The sequence below is a fragment of the Prionailurus bengalensis genome, chromosome D2, assembly GCF_016509475.1.
Source record: "Prionailurus bengalensis isolate Pbe53 chromosome D2, Fcat_Pben_1.1_paternal_pri, whole genome shotgun sequence".
Classification (NCBI taxonomy): Eukaryota; Metazoa; Chordata; class Mammalia; order Carnivora; family Felidae; genus Prionailurus; species Prionailurus bengalensis.
The window spans coordinates 85,087,357-85,112,055 of NC_057351.1; positions in this window are offsets into that span (position 1 = coordinate 85,087,357).

Consider the following 24,699-nt stretch of genomic DNA (forward strand, 5'->3'; position numbering starts at 1 on the left):
GCTCGAGGCTGTTGGGAGCGTCGTTAGTGGGCTTACCTCTGCGCTACTTACCTTGATGTCAACTTGGAAAAAGGATGCAAACAAATAAATGGAAAGGAAGTAGGACAGGCGTTTGGTCACCGCAGAGCCGTGGCGGGTCTGGGCCCGCGGTGTTGTGATGCTGCTTCACCGCAAGTGCCGTCCTTCCTTCTGAAAATGAATCTCAAACACAGAAGATGATGTTTGTTTTGCCCTGCTTAATACTTATTTTCCAGTGGACTGACTTAGCCTGTGGAGTCAAGTCTCTTGCATTTGCCTAGCAGCTTATTTGGGGGAGAAAATAGCCTTGTCATGTCATATTAGCAGCGACAGAACATTCCATCTGGCGGCCGCTCAGCCCTGCTGCTGTGCTGACCCGTGTGCAGAAAATCAGCGTCGGCTCTCCAAAGTGCTCTTGATTTCTTGATTTGGCCATTTGTCAGGTTTCCATCATCTGTGCCCCTGGGTGACTCTCTGTGAGGATAAGAGGAGCCTTCAAAGGCACAGACAGTTTGTCCATTGTTGTAAAACATGAGTAGCAGCACAGCAAAGCGTCAGATTGGAATGGAGACGCTGTGTAGACTGCTCCTTCTGGGACAAGTCACGGCCAGATGTGCGGTCGGCTTTCTGGGGTTCAGCAAAGATGGCGGCTGATGACTGGGGAGCAGTGAGATGGGCCTCATCCTGGTGCTCCAGAGAGACCGGCAGTGGGGATGAAAACCTTTGGTCCATGTGTATATTCAGATTGCAGCATTTATGAAAAAAAAATTAACTCTGTAATGTGAATTTTCTAACCTGTTTTTAAGTGAATAATGTAGAAAAAGAGACATTGTGTCTGGTTCTGCAGTGGGTGTTTTATATGCATTATCGTGGATCAGGAGTGACCATGATGTCCGTCCCTTCTTGCATAAAAAGTCCACGGACAGATCATTGTTTTCCAACCATGTGTGTGTGCATGTGTGTCTGTGCACGTGCGTGTACCCATGAGCTTGTATGTGCATGTAGGTGACTGTGTGTGTGCATGTACATGTGCCCATGGGTTTGCATGTGTGTGTGTACATGTGTGTCTGTGTGTGCCCGTGAGCTTTGTATGCATGTGTGTGCATGTGTGTGTCTGTTGTACATGCACGTGTGCCCATGAGCTTGTATTTATGTGTGTGTGCATGCGTGTCTGTGTGTGTGTGTGAGTGTGCCCATGGGCTTGTGTGCATGTGTGTGCATGTGTGTGGACGGGAAGGTCCCAATGGCCCACTTGAGTAGGACTGGCCGTCTTCCGGAGCTTGCCCCCCGGGCTCTTGGGAACGTGGAGTTACTTACCCGGCCTGTGGTAAAGGCACAGACCCCAGTGTGAACCTGCTCATACAGTCCAAGGGCCTCGTCTCACTTGGTCTGTGCTGCCCGCAAGAAAGCAGTACGCGGAGGGAGGCAGGTGCAGCTGCTGCAGAATCCGGGGTAGCGTTTCATCAGGCTGCCGTGCCGACACGTTTCAAACACTCGAGACATGCGTGGCTGAGGGGTTGGCCTTTCTTCTGGAAGCAGTCATTGGCGGGGTCCATCTCCTCTCTGGGGGGTGGTCACCGAGGTGCCCGGGCCTCTCTGAGAGCACCTGTCACCCAGGGACCCGGCGGGGTGCTTCTGTACTCTGGCCTCAGCTGGGGAAGCCAGGGTAACTGGCAGTTGGTGGGGTGGATCTGCAGAGCCGGGTCCCAGCGGGAGGGAGACCGAGGCTCCTCTGGCTGTTTCCAAGCAGGAAGCAGCCTCCCCGAGGAGAGAGTGACCTAAATGGGGAGAATTAAGGCTGGCTTAACGGCTCATTAAATGTCTCCTCCACAAAAGAAGAGAGAGCAGAGCCGAGTGCGATCGGCGTGGGGAGGACAGAGGCAGGGGGAGCTGAAGACGCCCCTCTCGGGCAGCCCGGCCTACTGCCCACCCTGCCCTGTGCCCGTTTTGCAACAGCCTGGGTTTGTTGAATGAGATGAGCAAATGGGGCGGTGGCCCAGCAGGCGACAGGAGAGGAGCCCACCTCCGCCCCCTTCCTTATGTTCCTTATTCTCGGTCATGCAGGACACCTCACACTGTGCAACATGAAGGACTGGCAAGGGTTGGAATTTGGCAAGATCAAGGTGAACTCCAAATGCTGCGCAGGGAAGGCCTGCTGAGCCGCCGTCGTTGAGTGGCACCTGCTGCCCGTTTGCTCATCACAGTGCCACACGCAGCCCTTGCCCCTGGGTCTCCAACAAATGCGACCAGGACTCCTAGCAGGGCAGCTGGCTTCCGTTCAGTCTGGAAGCAGGAAAAGATCAGGGTGGCTCTGGAACATGGTCTTATAGCAGAGAGAGTCCTGTCCTCAAGGGAGAAGCAGAGCTGGAAGCATGGAGGTTCCAGCCGGAAGGGACATCATCGTCCCTGTGCTGTGGGGAGTCCAAAGGACAATGCTGGTGGTTAATGGTGGGAGGGTGGTCTGGTGGTTAATGGGGAGGCGTGGGCTGGTTGTTAATGGGGGGGGCGTGGGCTGGTGGTTAATGGGGGGGGGCGTGGTCTGGTGGTTAATGGGGAGGCGTGGGCTGGTTGTTAATGGGGGGGGCGTGGGCTGGTGGTTAATGGGGGGGGGCGTGGGCTGGTGGTTAATGGGGGGGCATGGGCTGGTGGTTAATGGGGAGGTGTGGGCTGGTGGTTAATGGGGAGGCGTGGGCTGGTTGTTAATGGGGGGGCGTGGGCTGGTGGTTAATGGGGAGGTGTGGGCCGGTGGTTTATGGGGAAGCGTGGGCTGGTGGTTAATGGAGGGGGTGTGAGCTGGTGGTTAATGGGGAGGTGTGGGCTGGTGGCTAATGAGGGGGCGTGGGCTGGTGGTTAATGGGGGGGGCATGGGCTGGTGGTTAATGGGGAGGCGTGGGCTGGTTGTTAATGGGGGGGCGTGGGCTGGTGGTTAATGGGGAGGCGTGGGCTGGTTGTTAATGGGGGGGGCATGGGCTGGTGGTTAATGGGGAGGTGTGGACTGGTGGTTAATGGGGGGGGCATGGGCTGGTGGTTAATGGGGAGGTGTGGGCTGGTGGTTAATGGGGAGGTGTGGGCCGGTGGTTAATGGGGAAGCATGGAACCTGTGATAAGCCACGAGCTCATGATGATGCCCAAGAGAAAAGTTACCACAGAGGATACAAAAGGAGTCCTCAAAGCAAACAATGGTATAGTCAGTAGGGTGTCTAGTGTCTTCTCCTAAGTCCCCTCCCATCTCTGAAAGATGGAGATGTGTTTGTTCCTGAGGCAGCAGGAAAGGATTGTAGAAACACGAGAGAGAGTCCAGCAGGCCTGGGTCAGGTGGCAACCATCTGGAGAACGAGAGGCACACGTCCACAGTGGACGCCACACATCCTCATGAGGAGGAAATGGAAGGACATAGAGCATCCAGTGGTCTCGGGTGGTCACATCCAGCAACCATACGCAAAGAGCCTTGGTGCTTCAGGAAGGCAAATGGTCCCATTGTCTAGTAAAGAGAGTCAACCAACCGGATTTAATCCCTCCCTTCTAGACCAGAGTTCTTCACAGTGTTTTGACCTGACCCATAGCAAACAATGCCTTTGACATCAAAGTCTAGAGCAGGTGCATGTACACACACACGTTTCATAGAATAGCAGATACATAGGACCAACACTGCCATTACGTACATATAAGTTTCTACCCTTCTGGGACGGTGAGCCCCATGGAGCACCACTTGCCCTTCTATGCAGGAGACTACTGTTATGCGTTGGGCACCCTCACTGCCTGAGCAGCCAGGGGGAGTCCAGCAGAGAAAGAATGATGTAAATACAGTTGAGTCATGGTGCCATGTCTAGTCCCAAAACCAACCTGCTGGGGACTGGCAGAACCAGGGCCTCGGGTATTTCTTGAGGGGCAGCAGGGGAGACTGGGCCTGGGAATTATTACCAAATATTCTTTGAGGGCCGCCATGCAGGACAAGTCTTATCAGCAAGTCTCCCTTTGGACAGGAGAAGTCTTTGAGGCGAACTTGGTTACCTTGGAGTATGGACAGCTTCTCAGTGGTGGTTGGGGATCAAAGAACCCAGAATTGTACTCTCATCTCAGAAGGAAACTTTGACTTTAGCAGGAGATCCCATATGGGAGAATTACCATTTTGTTTTACATTGAAGATGTCTCCTCTTTGTTAATTGAGTGTTTACTGTGTGCCTGGCTCTGTGCTAAATACTTTAAAACTCCGTCTGGGGAGCCCCTGACAAAGCCTTCTGCAGTGGGGCCCCGTCTCCCTCCTACAGCAGAGGCTGGCTATCTCCTACGACTGAGGCTGGATCGGCCAAGGACACAGCCCCTGGTTAGTGCTGTGATCTGAATCTCCATCTAGATCTCTAACTGCAGACACATTATTTTCTCATAATGCCTTCTATGTTGAATCTTTTTACATTTCTTAAGCAGCTTGGAGGGGAAAAAGCCCATTTCGTCCTAAGGGAATAATCGCTTGGTTATTTTGTGCTATTTAATATTTATAAATACTTTCCAATCTAAGAACATAACTTTTAGTGAAATAATACATTGACCCCATGTAGTTAGGGCTCAATTGACCTTTCCCTCCAATCATGGTAGACACAACAACAGCTACTTCAAAACACATCTGCTCTCAGCACCAGACATATCCTCAGACGGCTCCTCCTGTCTCTGGACCTGTCAGAGATCGTAAGTGATCAATTTGTGCATTCCAAAATGCGTAAACACAAAACACTTACATTGTAATATGGAAATAGGTACTTAATGGGGAAACAACCATTGTTTTCCCCTTATTATTGTCCCAGCTATGAGCTCCTCTGTGGTTTAGGAAATGTGACTAAGTCTAGGCTGTTGTCCTGGGGGAGAATGGAATCACCCAATACCCTAAACCTCATTAAAGCCACTCTCTCAAGTTCCTCCATTCAGTTGTCATGGCAGGTGTGGATGGGTCATCGATCTGGTTGGTTTTGCATTTCCCCTTTTCTTCCTGCTCTCTTCCTTCTGTCCCTGCTAACAAGCAGTGAAATGGACAAAGAAGGAGAAGACAGAATTGCAGAGTGTGGAGAATTCAGCTCGTAAAATCCCTGTCTGGCAACTGCTGCTGGTTAATTTGGTCTAAATTTCGATGTTATAAATAGGGGCTACAAGCAAAGTCCCACTGCCTTAGAAAGGTGATCCCTCTCTCTCCAGGCTTCTCCAATCCATTGAACAGAAGTGCTTTGAAGCTCTTGCCTTAAGACTGAGCTTCCACAAAAATGCCCATCCCCAGCTGGCCCATTGCACTCCTCTTGATGAATCGCACAGAGATTTGGCCCCCCTACTGGAAGGATCTCAGTGTTTCTCTTCTCACCTGCTGGGTCTTCTTCAAATACAAACAGAACACAAAGAACCTTAAGGGTGTAGGTTTTATTGCATTTGCTTTGAAATTCCTACTTTGGCAATAGAAATTGGGTGTTGGAGATGACCCCCCTCCAACCCTGCTTTGTCTGAAGCTCCCTCTGGAGGTCATTCATAATGGGGGACTGTCAGGACTGTTAAGCTGGGGCTTGACCCTTCCCCCCCCCATATCTTCTGTAGTCAGGAGATGGAATATTCTATACACTTGATGGTTACTTTTTCTTCTACTGGTACTCTCACTGTGGGCTAATTGGAGGTAGGGTCCCCATTCTGTGAATGGGGTCTCTAAGTTAATTTTTTTGTGGTTGGTATGTTTCTGAGGTTTTAGAGACGTATTGACATTATTTTCAAGAATTTAAATATCTATGGAAAACTCTTCCGTGAAACTCTGAAAACAGGGATTGTAATGGGAATGTAGGATGTTCTCATAACCTCGTGTTGTCTGAGAGATGTGGTGTTGGCATTCCCACGGGAACTTGGGAAACATGGCCCACACTCCATGTCTGACAATGTCTGGTGTTCTGGGCAGGCACGTAGGGAACACGTTCTCGGTCCTGGGTCATGGTGGGGTGGCGTCCACGTGTCATGCTGCAGCAGGTGGCCTGGCCTGCGGTGTGTGGCTCTCTTTGGCAGGCCAGGTGGGTGGGCTGTGCCGACGGGCTGGGTTAGCCAACTGGCACTCCAGATCTCAAGGGAAAAAGGAACTGACTGAAATAACACAGTCAGGCTGTGGGCAAATGCGCGTTCGAGTTTACTGACTAGTTAACGAGGGAAGGAGAATCACACAAACTTCATGTTAGCGGGCTTTGTGTCCTTATGTCACCTGCTCCCACCCCTGGGGGCGGTCGGCTCCCGGCCCAGCCTGAGCCACCGTCCCCGCTCCTGCCCTGCTTCTGCCCCCACCCGGTTCTCCTGGGTCCTCGCTCCTGCGTTCTCTTCCCAATGTGCCTTCTGGACTGTCTGGTCTCAGTGCCTCGCATTTCCTCATGGGGCTGATTTCGGTTTCTGACATTAAAGAGCCAAGACTTGCCCCATCTTGGTCCGCTGGGGCTGCTGTAGCAGATGCCCACAGACCGGGCAGCTCAAGAGCAATAATAAGCCGTGTTTCTTACAGCTCCGGAGGCTGAGGGTGCCTGCGGGGTCCCGAGGCTGGGCATCTGAGAGCAGGGCGCCTGCGGGGTCCCGAGGCTGGGCATCTGAGAGCAGGGTGCCTGCGGGGTCCCGAGGCTGGGCATCTGAGAGCAGGGTGCCTGCGGGGTCCCGAGGCTGGGCATCTGAGAGCAGGGTGCCTGCGGGGTCCCGAGGCTGGGCATCTGAGAGCAGGGCGCCTGCGGGGTCCCGAGGCTGGGCATCTGAGAGCAGGGTGCCTGCGGGGTCCCGAGGCTGGGCATCTGAGAGCAGGGTGCCTGAGGGGTCCCGAGGCTGGGCATCTGAGAGCAGGGTGCCTGCGGGGTCCCGAGGCTGGGCATCTGAGAGCAGGGTGCCTGCGGGGTCCCGAGGCTGGGCATCTGAGAGCAGGGTGCCTGCGGGGTCTGGCTCTGGCCGGGACTCTCTTCCCCATTGTACATGCCATCTCGTCGTGTCCTGACGGGGTGGAAGGGGTCAGGGGCTCTCTGAGAGCCCTTCTTATAAGGGCACTGACCCCATTCACAAGGGCTCTATTCTCATGCCCTAATCACCTCCCCGAGACCCCACCTCCAAACACCTTCCCACTGGGGTTAGGCTTCAGCGCAGGACTCTGGGGGGATACAGAGCTTCATCCGTAGCACCCCTAACTGCTCAGCCTTCTGTTGCTGTGATCCGCACTCTCATCTCGAGTTCTCGTTTCCTGCGTCCTGTCACGTGCTCGAAGGCAAAGGTGGTGCGCCAGCCCGGGGTGGCTTCTGGGGATGAAGCGATGTCCCTCCTCCGGGGTGAGAGGCAGGACATGCAGGACATGAGAGGTGACATGCAGTCAGTGGCCGGGAAGGAGGGGGCTTTGCCTTTTCCACTGGGAGCCCCTTTGGAGGGTTGGCTTTGCCAGGACACCTGACCAGACCGTCCTCCTCCGTGGTGGGATCAGAGGCAGGGCCCACCGCACGGCGGCTCCAGGACAGAGCCACACAAATGCACTGTTTGTACAAACGGTGTGGGCACGGCGAGGCAGCGTCAGCAGTTTGGGTGATGGGGCCCTACCCGAATGCAAGAGCCCAGATGCCAACAGAGAGTCTGTCCCTCAGCCCCTTCCTGCACTGGGACATCTGTTGTCTCCCAGGTTGCGTAATCTCCTTTGCAAACAACTCATTAAAAAAAAAAAAAGGTGTGGCCAGCATCTATCTTGATTTCTAATCTGGTAAGCATGTGTCTGACTGGCTCTGTGATGCACTGGAAGCACCCCATGTCTGAGCACAGCATGAAATTCCAGTGTAGATCCTGAAATTGTATCCAAATGCACCAGTAGAACTATAGAGCGTTAAAAGTCAAGCTGAATCCCTTACTCTGAGAATCAATACAATTATTGTGAGATGATGGATATTGACTATCCCTTTTAGCACCTGCGAGTTTCAGAGTGGAAAACGCTGAGGTTTTGGATGTGGTTGTAACTGTGCACAGACAAGCCTTTATAGCAGCCCTGTAACCCAGGGCTGGGACCGCATTCAACCCTTCTTCCCTCGTAAGTGAAACTGGCCCCAGTCAGCCAACGTTTGAGAGAAAGACAGTAAAACTGAATAATGCAATTGATTTGGCATGGAGTTAGGGTGGTTATGGTGCTTGAAGTTAGCAGCATGTTGACTGTTTCAAGGAAAACCCGAACTTAAAAATACATGCTTATTTTCCTCATCACAGAGCCTGTTACAATAAGTGCCTTTCCCTAGAGCGATAATCTGAGAGAATCCGTCTCAAAGACAACCGCGTTGGTCATGTCGCTGCCGCTCTCGGTCTCGTGTCTACGCTTCAAGGACAGCAGGTGCCTGGCGCGCATCACCTCCCCCCGTGGTGGGTTTTGGCAGCGTGGCATTAGACTGCAGCTACGTTCTGGAGCCATCTAAGACTGACCCACTGCTACCTCGGACGGCAGCCAAGCTTGGGAGGGGGGTGTAGCCGTAACCCAAGGGGCTCGTGAAATCGGCTGATGTGAGAGCCACAGCCTCCTCCGTGGGGATGCGGTGCGTAGGGCGCTTCCTGCCGCCTGCCCGCGCCTTGGCAGTCCAGCTCTGGAGCGGCAGGGGAAGCAGTCGGGACACGCTGGCTGACCCTCCCGTGGCCTGGTCCAGCTGCCCCCCACTCCTACCTCCCCGGTTTCCAAAGGAGCTTATATGCCGGACTCTGGTTTCCCCTAGACCACTGTTTCCACTTAGCGTCAGGGGGTGATGACGGTGACTGTGCATTCTCTGTTACGGGCACAGCTGCTTCTTATGGGGGGTCCCGGGTGCTGTCTTCACAGGATACGGGAAGCGCCAGAGGCGGGGGCGTCTCGGTGAAGGATGGTTAGAGGAGTCTTGTCTGCACGGGGACGATGCGAAGGCGATGGGCGAGTGCTGGGGGTGCACAGCCCCGTTTGTGTCACGGCCTCGTGAGGCTCCTCCAGCTGCTTGAGGAGCGTCCTGTCACAGGGTGACTCTCCGAGCTGCTACCCATCAGTGTCCTAAGATCCTTCTTCTTCTCTGGGTTCCTCATGTGAACTTCAGTAAGACCGGCACTTAAAATTTTAATTGTTTGAGAATAATTTAGGGGGGGGTGCTGAATTATATCAGAAAACCCATTAAAGTACATAAAAGATTAATTTTCATTATGGCTGCTAGTTAGTAAATATTATCTTTTCTATCAGCCTGAACAATAATATGAGTAATGGGAACTATTTTACTTATTTTGGTTTAATTTGAAAACTCTAATTACGGCAATACTTTGCATTTTTATTAGTACCGTAAAGGGGATTGAAGAAAATTATTTTTGGTGGTTGATTTGTTGAAGCAGTTTCTACTGGATCACTGGATGTGAAGTCCTGGGAGCAGGTGTACAGGTGGGACGACCTGGGGTCCTGCGGGCGGGAGCGAGCTGCCTGGGAATTCCGACTGCGTTCGGGTAGAATCTCCTGCAGGCAGTAGTGTCCTGATGGAGGAGGCAGGATTGTTCAGCCTGTCCACCGTTCGTTCATTCATTCATTCATCCATTCATTCATTCAATAAATCCTTACTAAGGCTGATGTATTCTTTTGTCTCGGTGACATTCATTTTTTTAAAAAAATTTTTAATGTTTATTTATTTTTGAGAGAGAGCAAGCGAGCGACTGGGGGAGGGACAGAGGAGGGGGAGACACAGAATCCGAAGCAGGCTCTGGGCTCCGAGCTGTCAGCACAGAGCCTGACGCGGGGCTCGAACTCACAGACGCGAGATCATGACCTCAGCCGAAGTCGGACACTCAACCGACGGAGCCACCCAGGCGCCCCAGTGAATTTGTGTTTTAAAATTTTATTTTATAATCAGAATTCTGTATATTTAAGGTGTGTAGCATGATGGTTTGATATACAGATACACAGTGAAAAGATTACTACATTTGGGGCCATTAACATTTCACCTCCTCGCAAAGTTCCCCTGTTGTGTGTGGTGAGTCTACTCTCTTAGCCGAGTTCTAGTATTCAGCACCAACTTGGTAGCTGTAACCATCGTGGTATGTGCACATCAGGTCCCTGGACTTATTCACCCTACGATTGCCTCCTTGTACCCTTCGAACAACATCCCTTCATTTCCCCAGTTCCTCTCTCTGCTTCTTTGAAGTTGGCTATTTAAGATTCTACATATAGGTGAGATTATGCTGTTTCTTTTCTTCCTGTGTCTGGGCTTGTTTCACTTCAGCAAAACGTCTTCCAGGTTCATCCAAGTTTGTTGCAGACGGCAGGATCCCCTGTTTCTCGTGGCTGGATAACATTCCGCTGTGTATACAGCACCTCGTCACCCACTCCCCCGTCGATGGACACTTAGGTTGTTCCCCTGCTTTGGCCATTGTAACTAACGCCGCAGCCAGCGTGGCTGTGCACGTATGTCTTCGAGGTCCTCCTCCCTTTCCTTTGGATACACGCCCAAGGGGCGATTTCTGGATCGTAGGGTAGTGAGGAACCTCTGAACCGTTGCCCCTACGTCGCTTCGTCAAGTGCCGGCTGTGGCTGGGTGTGGAGGAGTCTCTGTGGTCAAGGGCTTCCAGCCTTACATGGACTGAAGGCTCCTTCGAACTCCAGAGCGTGGCCATTGAGAGAATGCATTCCTGATCTGGTTCAAACAAGAATCTGGGACGTCTGTGCCCCACGGGAGCAGGCGCTCTGGGGGAGGGACACGGGAAACCTCCAAGGCCCACCAGGCTCTCGTGGCTGGGTTTGCTGCTGGCATTTGATCACTGCCTTGAAACCTCAGTCAGGAAATCTCTGTGTACGTGAAAGCGCCTGGCCTGGGAAGGCCCAGGAGAAACAGCAGGTGATGTTAGCGGCTCCCAGTGTTTCTCTTTCTGATGCCACATTTGGAGCACAGCTTCGTGCTGGCCATTTCCACCTGACTCTGTTCAAGCTCGCCGTGTGTGTGCATTGTCCTTCTTCTGAGTATGATTCTAATCATCCTTATAATCTTGATCATAATTATGCCCATAATCATAAGAATAAATCTATGTGGACTTAACCTGATGGGGCAGAAAGGGTAGGGTTTGGCCCTGGAGTGGCCTTGACTTTGGTTCTAACTGTGTGACCCTGACAAGTCACAGATCCACTCGGAACCTCAGAATCTTCATCTGTAGGGTGGTAGCAGGCAGGCTACTGACCGTGAGGGAAGGTCTCGAGAATTAGGTTGCTGAGGATACATCATGGTCAGCCAGCAGCTGGGCAGGGCCCCCCCGTCAACACCTTAAAGGCCTTCTGCTCCATGGGGAGAATTCTCTCTGGATGGTAGCGACGGGGACACCGTGCGTCACATCTCCGGTCGAACATCTCAGCTCGCAGTGAGGTCCCCGACACCTCTCTGGTTTCTTGAATTCCTGTAGGGCTGAGTAGGGAGAAAGTGCTGGCCTCGTGTCCGACTGCTTGTAGAAGAAAATCACGGGATCACCCAGCCCTCTGGCCTCATTTGGCGCTTGTGGAGGTGGAAGCCAGGTAGGAAAGGTGACTCTGGTAAGGTGACCTAGTTACTGGGCAGGGGCCCGAAGGCTTCTGACTCTCTCCAGCCTGTTCCCAACTGGCTCCCCAGTCCCGTGTCGAAAAATACTTTCTGGGCCTTTTTCCTTTCCCACCTTTGTCCCGAATGCAGGGTCATCACAGAGCTCTGTTGCATCACCCCCCATCATTCTTAGGAGGGGCAACCCCAGCAGCGAGGAAGGTCAGAGCCCCGGACACATCACCGGTGATAATAGTCCTGCTTCAAGAACAAGTAAAGATGCTTGCTGGAATTAGGCCTCAGTCGTTTGGAAATAGCGACTGGAGCGGAAAAAGAATATTTAGGGAGAAGAGAGGAGGCGATTGTGAACCCTGGCTGAAAGCATCCGGCCAGCCCAGGCCACGGTAGGCATATGGGGACAGATCTGTGTTCTCGGGAACAGGGACTCATCAGCATGATCGGCCACTCATGGGCCCAGTGGGTGTCAGGCTGGCGGCCACAGCTGGTCTTCTTGGAGGGTGGCCTTGCTCTTCACAGCCCACCAGGTGTCTCTGCCTCTAGACTCCTTTGCTTCCCCCTCCTCTGGAGGGTCTGCTGGAGCCTGCACGGCTGCTTCAGGCGCTGCTCTGAACACGTCAGGACGCCGTGCTTTCCGGTACTGCTGAGTCGGTGGGGTGGCCCTGCCTGGGGGGGCTGAGGGCGGTGTTGCACCGAGCTGAATAATAGACTCACATTTACTAAAAGCCAGCAGCCGATACCAGCAAGAAGGCGCGGGTCAGCTGGCACCCCTGTGCAGCTCCGATTGCCCTCACGCTTGGTCTCTGAGCATCTGTTCACAGGCTCCAGGGGGGCGGGGCTTCATCACGTGGGGCGCCCTGGGTGAGGGACCCTCATCTTACCTTGGTTACCTCTGTAAAGACCCTGTTTGCAAGTAAGTTCACGTGCTAAGGTCCTAGAGGTGGGAATTTCAGCATATCTTTTCCGGGGACGCAATTCAACCCACAGCAGGGAGCCAAGCGCCTACCCCCAGAAAGCCAGGCCTGTCACCCGCGTGGCTACCAACGCAGGGCAGTGGAGGCTGCGGGCAACAGGTGCACACAACCTCCGCCAAGTGAGCGCAGAGATCAGCCCCGCCCGTGCCCTCCTGCCTCCAGGCCGCGGAGTCAGAGCAGGGTCGGGGGTCATTGTGAGCCCTCACTTCCTCCTCCCGTGCATTCGAAGGGGCACACACCCCACGCACCCTGTCCCTGGGCCGCAGCTGGCCTGTGACATGAGGGCAGCTCAGCAGAGCGGGGAGACGGAAGCTTTCGGCTGGTCCAGGCACTTGTGCCAGTGCGTGCTGGGTAGAACCCAGGGGAGGGCCAGCTCCGGGGTCTCTTGCCACCGGCCTGTTTTGCCCAGAGCTGTGTCCACGACCCAGGCCTGAGGAGATCGGGGGCCCGGCAGAGAGTTGTTGGTGTTCAGGAGGGTGCTGAAAGAGGGGAGGGCCAGTTGCACTGCAGGGCTGAGGGGTCTGGAGAGGGTTTGCTGCTCCGGGGGGCCCCCAGGCAGGTGGGCAGATAGGGTCGTGCCCAGACCCCCACCGCAGGGCCAGGCGGGCACCTGGGGTGGCACTCATGTCACATGGAGGTGGGAGATGAAGCAGCCTGGCCTGCGATGGAATTTGATAGCTGAACATGCCAGGGAAAGTTCTAGAACTTGTCCAGGAGGGTGGGCTGAGTGAAATAGGGACCGAGGGCACAGCGGTGATAGGAGAGGCAGGAAATGGTTCGTGGCAGCCAGCCGCCACATTCAGACTCTTCCCTCTGCCCCCACACTCAGGGGACTCCAGGAGTCTCCCTGTAGAGGAGTGTGGTGGGGCTGCCTTACTCAGGACCACAGACCAGGGGGCTTAGAACAACAGACTCGGACTCTCTCGCGTTCTGGGGCCAGAAATCTGAGCCCCTGGTGTCCTCAGCCAGGGCTCACCCAAAAGGGAGGGTCCTTCCTTCTCACCCGGCTTCCTTCTGGCGGCTGCTGCCCTCCCGTCTCTTTCCGGTGTCACACAGCCTTTCCTTCTGTGTGTGTCTCTGTTCTCTTCTTCCTATGAGGACACCAGGCTTTGGATTTAGAGCCCGCCCTGGTCCGTGGGACCTCACCCTAACCCATACGGAATGCCTGGTAAGAGTCTGTTTCCAAATAAGGTCACGTTCTGAGGTTCTGGGTAGACGTGAGTTCTTGCTAGGACACAGTCCGACCCGGTACGGAGGAACTATTCCGGAACTTGCAAATGAGACTCTGCCCTCCTACCCCCCCTCGTGTCCGAGACCAAATGGGCTTCCATTTCCACCCAAGCCAGCCCTTCAAGGTGGTGCCCTGCTCTCCAGACCCGGACCTATCTCGGGTATGAAAGCACACTGCCAGGTGGCAGAGGGGTGCACGGTGCTCAGCAGTGCAAAGTGCCCCTCCCCCAGCCCAGATGGCCCCCTAAGCGAGGACCCCAAACTGAGGGCCTGTTGTGGGGAGCCCCGCCCAAGCCCCTGCCCCCAATTCTAGGGTCTTCTAATATGTCCCTTAGCCCCAAGTCTTTCCAGAACTGCTTTCTGAGCCTGGACTTGGATCCGGACAGACGAGAGACTGTCCCAGGATGCAGCCACACCTGTGTCTGCCCCGCTCCGTCTTACCAGAGTAGGGAAACCGGGGGCTGCCAGGAATAGGGCAGGAACCCGAAGTGAGGTTGCTCTGTGTCCCGTCCGTCTAGAGCACCCTGTTTTCGCTCCTCAGGATCAGGCTCCTTGTACTCATGTGCACAGTTGTTTTTCTGTTGGAAGCTCTTCTTCCATTAAAAAACAAAAAACAAAAACCCCTTAGCAAGCATTTTCCGTATCAGTTTTGTGTTTTGAATTTGACTAGACAATAATTCCAGCTACGTTGTCATCTCTACGGGCATAAAGTTTTCATAATATCACCTTGTATTTTTTTTTTTTATCAGCTTTCACTGAAGCGTCTAGTTTGTGCCAATCGCTTTCCCTGGTACCTGGGATAGAGAGAGAGGACCTCCGTGGTGAGGGAGTGTGTGGGAAGTGGTGGCAGGTTCCAACGGCCAGCCTCTGCTCCCGGAGTCTGGGCTCTGTTGGGGTTGGGGGGCTCACTGTCTGAGGGCAGAGGAAGGGAGGTGCAGGCTGGGGGAGGTGTCGGGCTCAAGGGGGCCTCAGGGAGACAGGGGAGGGGGCTCAGCGTGGAGACAAATGGAACAAATGGGTTTTCTAGTTTCCATCTTCTGGAAAACTTCTAAGGTTTTTTTTTTTTTAAATTTATGGTTTTGGAACGATAATGTATAATCTTCTAAAAAGGTATGGAATAAAGAGGATGTGCATAAGGAAGTGAGAAAAGGCCCCGATGAGTTGCCCATTTCCTGCGTGTAGTCGGTAGACATTTGGGGAATGTCTGAGATCTTTGGGGAGCGTCTCTCTGCACAGGTGTGCATGGAAGGAAGGAGGATGCGTGTCGGGTCAGGTGGCTGGTGCAGGGAGCTTGCTCTAAGTTAAGGTGAGATTATGCTACACATTTTATCTTTTAGAATATATATTTAATTATTTACTTTAATTCTGCATGAAGGTAAAAGAAATGTAAGTAAACTCGAAGAGACGGCTGACTTCAGATATCTTTTTTAAACTTTTGTTTCCAATTTATTTTAAGGGAGGGGAGGGGCAGAGAGAGAGGGAGAGAGAGAATCCTAAGCAGGCTCCACACTGTCAGTGCAGAGCCCAATGTGGGGCTCGAACCCACAGACTGTGAGATCATGACCTGAGCTGAAATCAAGAGTCAGTGCCCCGATCTCAGATATTCAGATATTTCTAATTAAAAGAGATATTGGCGATGCAGCGATGGCCCCAAGGTTATGAAGAGACTTGTGCAGAGTGGTCAGGTTGGAGTCCTATTGTCCAAACTACGTGTTTTCGTTTCCCGGTTATTGGCTGCTTCTCTGTTAGGGCAGATCCAGAGAGATGCCTCCACGTCAGGCTTTTGTCATTTGTGACGTTAACACGCCGAAGCTGCCACCACATGCGTTCGCTGTGTGGCTAATTCCCACACGTGTCTGGTCTGAGGTCTGTGTTCAGTGGGCTCGCCCCTCACCTCCAGTCCTTTCAGTGAAAGCCGCCCTGTTTCTAGATCGTCTCTATTCGTTTCCTAGTTGGTTCGATTTGCTGCTGGTGATTTTTCCCTGGAAGAACCCGAGTTGCCATATTCCCGGAGGCCGTGGGAGCTTGGGAATGTCTGTCCCTTTCCATCCTCCATACCGCTTTCTTCTGAGGACGGCTTGAGTCCCCACCATCTCTGGTGGCCTGTGTGGGTGTTGTGCCGGAACTGTCTTTCCCATCGGCTGGATTTTGTTCCTGAGCAGGTTTCCCAAGAAGGGCTCCTCGTAGTTGTGCATTCCTGAGATCTTTTGTGTTTGTGAGTCTAGTGTCTGTTGTCTTTACGGCCGGGGGACAGTGTGGCTGGAGCCACGCATCCTCCCTCAGAAGCTCGGGCGAGGGCCTCATTGTTTCCATAGCGCTGACCTTGGCAGGTGAATTCTGTATTTACCTGGATGCCCCAAGAATCATTTCCTTAAACTTAAATCAGTGCCTTAAACAATACGTGTCTTATTGTAGATGGTTCTGTATAATCTTATCCTGAAACCTGGTATGATTTGGGGCTGTAGATTCCCACAATGTTTCTATGAGATCTTTTCCTTTTGTCTTTGACCCCATGGGCTCCACATGTCGGGCTCTCCATGTTGGGGAAGCCAGTTTTCCCTACATTTGATTACTGCTGCCCAGGACCCACCTGTCTTCCTTGGCTCTGTCCCTGCCTCCTCGGCCTCCCTGGCGCTCTGGGTCTTTCTTCCACGTCGTCCTTGCGAGTCGTGTGTAGCTCCTCTCTGGATGCTTTGACTTCACACAGTATCTCTGTAATGATGGTGTTTTGGTCAATCTGTTTCCTGGAGTCTACAATTTCCATTCTCATCTTATTTTCTTGTTTTATAATCTTGCCTTTGAGTGACTATTTTTTATTGAATTTCTGTTCCTTTTATGTCCTTCTCAGGCACGAAGCACACACAGGACATTTTCTTCTGTTCCCCAGGGGATGTGTCCCGTGGTCCGGGCTGTTTATCTTGCTTCCCAGGCTATACCCTCCTTTCCTCCTTCTCCTCCTTGCTTTCTCTCTCTCTGTCTGTCTCTCCTCTGCCACTGTCCCTCCTCCTTTGCTGCCAGACTCGGTGTCCCAGGGACACCACCCCTAATCAAGGACTTTGCACCTAGGATCTGCCTTTGAACTACACTGCTGAAGCCAGCCACACCCTGGGCCAACTAAGTTAGACCCTTTGGGGTGAGGCCTGGGCCCCTGTGTTTCTAAATCTGTCCAGCTGCTTCCAGTGTGCAGCCAAGGCTGGGAGCTCCCGCTCCATTGTCTGCGGTTACCTAGGAAAGCAAGAGCAGAACCAATCACAGGAGTGTAACCTGCTATAGAAAAGAAGTAACCGTGTAAGAACAGGGGCACTGTCTATAAGGGCTTAAACGTACTGGCCTGGGGTGCTGCCCCCCCTCAACATCCCTGACCGGCCCTGGCTCCGCCTGTCTGAGCTTGCAGAGGGCAGCCCGCTGCACGCAGGACGCACTTGCTTTGCCTTACCCCCCACTTTGCTTTCCGACAGTTACTCGTCTAGAGAGAAAGGTCTGTTCTCAAGTCAGCCTGGGGTGCGCTTTCCAGCGCCTGCCAAAGCCAGCTCCTGAGCCATTACTTTAAAACCAAGCTGTGACTTGTTCATTCCTCACTAATTCCCAAATGGAAGTCACAATTTTTGTTTACTTTCCTAAAAAATTCACATGTAGCCTACGGCTCGACTGAAGGAATTTTAAACATTCTTTGGAAGTTGTACAAAGGCCGAGCTGGGAATGAAACGGCCACTCAACGCTAATCCAGCTGTCACTTTGTAAAGCCTGTCATTAAGAAGAGGGGCGCAGTCGTGACTGATGAGCGATCGCCAGCCACGGGGAGAATGGTAATGTCGTCGGACACATCGCTGGGAAGGAACTTGCGGTTAAGGAATGGTTTTTGAGCCAGGTGAAACCCCACTACAATGGGTAACATTATGATTCTGTACACCCAGCGTTTACTGAATATTTTATTTGGCTGGGAAATTGCATGACGTGCCAGGCACCTGCTCACACCAGAATAACAGCTCCTGCCGGCTGGGGACGGACGGCAGGGGAGTCGGGGCTGGGCAGACTATGTGCCAAAGCATTTTCTAGGGGAAGTAAGTCTGGGACAGCAGACGCACGCCCCTGCGCATGCCCGGAGTGCGCTCGCTCTGTAGCTGGAAACACCAAATTATGGTTCATTTAATTTAATCCGGGAGCATTGAGCCTCCCTGCCCCTCCTCTAGCCCGGGTCCCAGCCGCGCTGTCGTAATTCTCCTAGCTACCCTCAGGAACAAAACACCGTGAGAGGCCTGAGCGTGGAGAAGGAGGGTGCAGGAGAGAGTGGATGGCACAGCCCGCTGAGTTTAGACATCATCTTTGGGAGTTTTGCCCTTTGTTTTCTGGCTCTGGATGGAGCGTGTCAACAGGGGTGAGGGGCATAGGATGTGGGGCATGGGACCCACGGGGCACGGGGGTGTAGGGCACGTGGGACATGGGGGTGCGGGGCACGGGGGCCCCTGGGACACGAGGTTCCAACGCTTCTCTTCTGCTGTTCGTGGTTCGCAGTGGGTGGGGTACTGTCCCCGGCTCAGGTTCTGATCTGTAACTTTGAAGCCACTCCCAGCTAGGCCACCAGCCTCTGGAGGACCGGGGACGTGATTGTGGTGTCCCTGGAGAGTCCCAGGATGCCGTGCTCGGTGCAGCTCCAGGGGTCTCTGCGGACCACCTGCTCCCTGGTGCGTGTCAGCGGCAGGTGGCTGTTCTCGGTGAGCAGCTCTGACCTGCCCAGAGGGGGACGCGCATGGCCAGACCTGTGACCAGGGGCTGTGAGGGGATGGAGGGGGCTGGGGGTGACACTTGGGGCGTTTGCACGCGTGGCCCCTGGTGACTGCGTTTGTGAGGTGCAGCCTCCTCTCCTCTGACCACACGCCTGTGCAAGCCGCGAGCTGGGTACTTCGTGCACAGAACACGCTCAAGGCAAGACCCAGTCCGCGTGGGAGCCAGGCCGGCCTAACGCGACATCCCTGCTGCCGACTCCAAGGAACCAGGTCCTGTCCTTTAGAGGCAAAGGTGGCGTTTAAAAAGCAAGGTTTGAAAAAGGAGACTTCCAGACATAATGAAAGGTTCTTCTCAGACGCTTGCTGGCTAAACTCACAAAAATGATGCCTCTGGGGTGTTTGTTTCTCGGTGTGATGGTTCGGAGTTCAAATACTGGCCGCACCGTGTCTTAGGGTTCCAGAGAAGTGGTGGGGGGTGTTCCTCCAGGCTACGAAGCCGCCTTGCCCAGTTCAGCGGGGTCACGGGATGAGAGGCAGAGCCTGGGGCCCGCGCGTTGGCCTTCGAGGCTCTGCTCCCTGGGCCGCAGCTTCTCCGCCCGTGCAGAATGTGCACGTGACACAGCCAGGGCCGTTGCCGCTAATAATGACTGCTAGTTAAATGCTGGGGAGGCGCCAGATGCCGTCTGGCCCTCCACATCTCACTTCCGCTGCCTGCCCGCCTTGCCCAACAGGAGGGGAGGGGACGCAGGGAAGATGTGGGGCGGACCCTGGGCGATGGGTCCACGGGGATCGTTAGATTGCTTTCTCTCTTTCACGCGTGTTTGAACATTTCTATAAGAAGCAAAGTTGAGATATATTACCATATAGATGGAGGAATAAAAACTGGCCTAGAGATAACAAGATGCTCTTTCGAGTTTCAATCAAACCTTGGGCCGCTTTTCTCTCCGGTGTGTGGCGGGGCAGGGTGGGGGATCGGGCCTGGCTTCGGGGCTGGGCTGGAAGACGGAGGGTCAGTGTTTCCACAGGGTCCCTGTCCGGGTGTGGGCACCGGCCTTGCCTCTCCAGGGAGCAGTGTCCATTCAGAGCCCCAACAGTCTTAGCAATTGTGCCACAAGCAGGCACTTTTCCCAGAGGCTCCGTGTGCGTGCGTGTGTGTGTGTGTGTGCATGAGTGCGCATGCTTGTACTAGTACACAGAGATCTGACTTTGCATGTACATGTGTGCACATGTGCTTTTGTGTAGGCATGAACTCACACACGCTTGTGTGCGCACATATGTTCACATGTGCACGCAATTAGGTATGCACGGTGTGCATGTGCGTGTGCATGCAAGCACGTAGGTGCGTGTGTACATGTCTTCACGTGCATGCATGTGTATCTGTGTGCACACGTGTGCCTGTGTGCACGCGTATGCATACACGTACACATGTGTGAGCGCATGTGTCTGTGCACATGTGTCTGTGCATGTATGTGTGTGTACATGTAGGACGATAATTTCTCTTCAGGGCTTACCAAGACCTACCCGGGGCCTGGCGTGTGACGGTGATCCATAATATGAAATATGTAGCGAAACACGGAATGGGGGTGCTTTTCTGAAAAATAGCGACTGAATGTCTAAGCGTGTAGGGAATGGTTTGTGACTGTCACTCATGTCTTTAGCCTTCTTTCCCGTAGAACGAAGCCCAAGCCCCTGACCTGCCATTGCCACTGCCCGGGGCATGTGGTTTGCAGAAGTTCACGTTTCTTGAGCACCGGTAGGTGCCCTTATGGGGCCGTCTGCCGGCCAGGCCCGCTTCCCGGGCGGCACCGTGGGGGCGTGCCGTGGGGGGTACATGCTTCCCCCACCGGGACCCGCGAGAAGGTGCATCTGCCAGGTCAGAGGACACTGGATCACGTGCCAGTGGCTGGGGGCCGGAGCGCGACCACGGCCGGGAGGGAGACGACTGGGCTTTGGTCCCGGAGCAGCTGGCGCGGGTGGAGAGGCTCCTGGCGCCTGCGATCAGGGACATTGCCGTGTGCCTCCGCGGCCTTTCCGTGGAGAGCGGCCTGGCCCCGGCATGCTTGTCTGGGGGAAGCGGCTGAGCTACCCATGGTTTGTGCGGGGACCTTCCGGGAAAGTGGCACACCGGGGGCAGCCCCTTCCTTCCTCTTCAGGACTCAGAGTCCAGCTCCTCAGCTGTCAGGCGTCCTGGGGCCACAGGGTGGGAAGCGGCGCTCATGCTGCGCTCCCAGCTGCTGGGAGAAATGCATCTGGGGGAGAGGCGTGGTAGGGGTGCGGGCCGGGGAAGGACTGACCCCGGCTGGGCGTGTGTGGGATCGGAGCGGACACGGGACACCCAGGGGCCTGGGTGGGAGGGATGGGGAGGGGGGTTGCTCAGAGAAAGCCCGTCCCATCTCAGAAGAGCAGTCCCTCGGGAAGGCCCCACCCTGCATGGTGCATGAAGCCCCACTTTGGCCAGAAAACGCTGGAAACGTCTGAACGAAACTTTCTTGATGCGATGTACGTGACGGCTGTAGGGCTGTCTGCTGGGCCGTAAATAATTTATTGGCGTTCTGAACTTGCAAGTTTCATGATGAAACGCAGTTACCACTAACCGTTTGGTTCTGCTCGTCCTCCCGTCCAACATCAGCAGTTTCCGAGACGCGCTGGGTGGCGGCCCTGAGAGCTGCTTCCCGGCACGCTGGCCGCCCAGGTTGGCAACAGTAGCGCCCGGGGCAGACTGGACTCTGGTTCAGCTGGCAGGACAGGCGGTCCCACTGCACACGCGAACCCGGGGCCTGTCTCGAGAGGCTGCCTGCTTGCGGGCAAGCCTGTCGGCAGGCGATGAGCCCCCTACCCCTGCACAGTTTATGATCGAAGGAACCTGAAGACAGAGCAAAGCATCTTCCGCAGGTTCCTTTGGAAAATGTCTTGTGACTCACGGTTTCATTAGTACAGGGATGGAGGAGAGGGATTCGAAACATGGGTTTGTAACATCCTGGTGCCTGTTCCACAGGAACCTAGAGGCCCACGCAGGGGACAGGTCCTCCTGGGACATCCCCCACAGACTGCTCAGATACGCTCCCATTGTGTTGTACGGTGTGCCTGCTGTGTGTCATTGATGGCGCCCTACAAAAGTGGAGTGCATCACTTACACATCCGGAGTCCAGCGGAGTCGGGCTATTAACATTCTGTAGCTGGCGGGTCTGTTCACTGGGGTGTGAACTCTGTGATGGCTCCCAAGGGCAGGAGAGTGTGCTGAAAATGCAGGAGATTTAGCCGCCCATAAACATATTAAATCGTTACAGTTTGTTTATGATGGCGGTCCACTTGGACTCCAGGATGATTTTCTCTTCCACTTTGCAGATCTCTTTGATGCGTCCCGCGGATTTCACAGTGTGCTGCACGCACACGGGACACGGTGAGTGTGCAAACTCATTCGAAGCGTCCCCTCTGCCTGGGTCAGCAGCGTATGGAATGCTTTCTTAAGAGCGTGAGACGCCTGCCCACTTCAGAAGGCTGGCGGGCTGGCTGCCCAACCGGGGGTGGCAGCAGTGGGGCCCAGAGGCTTTCCCTCCCTCTGCACGGCTCAGCCCTGAGCTGCCTCCGCCTCCCTTGCTGCCAGGACAGATCCCGGGGCAGGTTTCGGGGAGGCGAGGGCTTGTGGCCAGTGCAAAGCAGAGCCGCCCGCTGCTGCCTGGGGCTCTCCTGGTTCGATCCGGCCCGGCAGAGCTGGGTGTGTGTGTGCGGGGCGGGGGGGGGGGTGCAGAGGGCACAGAGGGAATGGGGCCCCAGGTGGACGTCCAGTCGGCGAGAACTCTCAGGGAACAGGTGCGGTGGGGGGGGGGGGGATGGCGGATTTCCCGGGACCTGGGTTTTTCGAGTAGAAGCATTCAGAATATCCCGGGGGCACAGCACGTGTGTGGGCTCCGCTTGGGCGGAGGTGATACGTGGCCAGACACAGCTGGAGGATGTGGAGAGTCACTGCCTTCAGAGCCCTGGTCAGGGTCAGTCTAGAGTCGTAAAGAGACTCGGGCGGGGTCCAGGGAGTGCTCGGCGTGTGCCGTGTCTGCCGCGGCCCTGTGGACAGCCTGGGCCACGGCCAGGCCGTGGCTTCGGTCTCAGTTCATCTTGAGAACAAAGAGAGTATTTCCATCGCTGTCCACCCTTTTCTCCATCGGCCACATAGCCATTTTTTCGTACAGCAAGGGCTTAACAAGATCCTGTTCATATTCTTGTAAGAGAAACGCTTGGTTCCTCTGTGCCGAGACTCATTCTAAGCTCTGGAAAGTACTACATGAGGAGACAGCGTTCTTGCTCTGGAGAAGGACCAGCGTCGTAAGACCAAGCCTCAGGTCAGAACACGGCGAGGTGGGGCAGGGAATCCGGTGGGCACCCAGAGGCCCAGGAACTGGCCCCAGACATCCAGGGACGACCCCTTTCCTGGGGGGTTATGAATGTGTGTGTGCCGCAGGCGTGGGTGGTTCCCGCCGGGGGCCCTCTGTGAGGGGAGGGACCCGGGATGCCGCGGCAGCCTCGAGGCTGGATGACGCAGACTCTAGGAGGGGACAGTTCAGTCTGAGACACACATGCCACCACCTCAGTGCTGTGGCTTCGCGGGCACCAACGCCACGCTGGCTCTGGGCATGACCACCCCTGCCATCGCTGTGGGCTCTCTCGGAGGCCGGGCACCCGAGGCGTTCTGGGAAGGTGTGCCGCGGTATTTCAGGGTTTGGGCAACACTGAGTTGTGGGCTAAACCCCCGAGGGATCGAGGCAACGGCCATGGTGCAAAACTGAGTTTGGCCACCTTGGGCAGCTACTCCGTCTCGCCCTGCCTCAGTTTCCCCACTGCCAAATGGGGATGGCCATGGTATCAGCTGCATGGGCTTTTCGTGAGGATTAACTGAGATAAATTACACAACACACTTTATGCATGTGCCTGCTGCCTAGGAAGCACCCAGGGGGCTTTTGCTACTGTTGTCCTGATGCCCCTTTCTAATGGATTTTACCGGGGAAAATCATCATCTCTGCTCCAGGTGAACTCTCTGGGGACATAGTTTCCATGTCTGTAAACAGTGGGATCTCTCTTTTGCTACTTGTTTCCTTATGCAGGTCAGAATCAGAACGTACAGGAAGGGGGCACCTGGGGGGCTCAGTCGGTTAAGCGTCCAACTTCAGCTCAGGTCATGATCTCGTGGTTTGTGAGTTCAAGCCCTGTGTTGGGCTCTGTGCTGACAGCTTAGAGCCTGGAGCCTGCTTTGGATTCTGTCTCTCCCTCTCTCTCTGCCCCTCCCCTGCTCACCTCTGTCTCTCTGTCTGTCTCTCAAAAATAAATAAACATTAAAAAATTAAAAAAAACAAGAATATGCAGGAAGGATCACCACAGAAATTTAATTGCCATGGTACGTACTTATCTGGCATTGGGTAATCGCTCTTTGAGACCGCCGGGTGAGGCTGTTGGGATGCGGTCACCATCACTGTTAAGCCCTTGTGTGTGGCTATTGACAAGTAACAGTCACAGAACTCCAGATATAAGCCGGCGCAGATTCAGTGATAGGAGCTGCCCCAGGGGGCCCCGTGTGTCTTGCTTACTCATAAAAGGAGATTCGGCTCATCACCGGCTCTTTCCAGTGTTTTCCTTCATAAAATGAAGTCACGGCCACCAGCAACTCTTCCCCGAGGAATGGAACCCACCGTCGGACCTCTGTTAACCATCAGTGACTTTGGGCCCGAGAAACGTGCCACCAACTTTGAGGCGGAATGTAATTTTGATCCCAGTCCTGCCCAGTTTCCCTAGACCAGCTCTCCCAGTGAGAATCCCTCCGTGTGAGTCCCAGGGGCCGGTCAGATGGATGTCGGGCAAGGCAGGTATTAGGTCCAGGATTGGCTTCTGCTGTTTCCTAAGGAGTGTCTAGACTAGGGAGCCCTGTGAGTGCTGTGTGTGTGTCAGATCATGGACGTCCTCGTCAAATCAATGACAAAGGACTATTGTTGGGAAGCAGTGCGAGCCTTTAGCCACTCCGTCTGGTCCTGGTAACCAGGCACGGGCTGCCCACGCTGGAAGACACAGGCGTGAGTGGATGGGGAGTACAGAGCCTTGGACCTTGCACGCTGGTCTCAAGAATGTGCTGGGCAGAGTTATCCCGGGCTCTGATGGACACTCCTATTCACGGTGCGTTTATATCTGGGTCTTGTGCCTTGGTGACCAGTCCTGGAAATAGCAGGGTTGCACCAGGAAGGTTCCAGAAGCTCT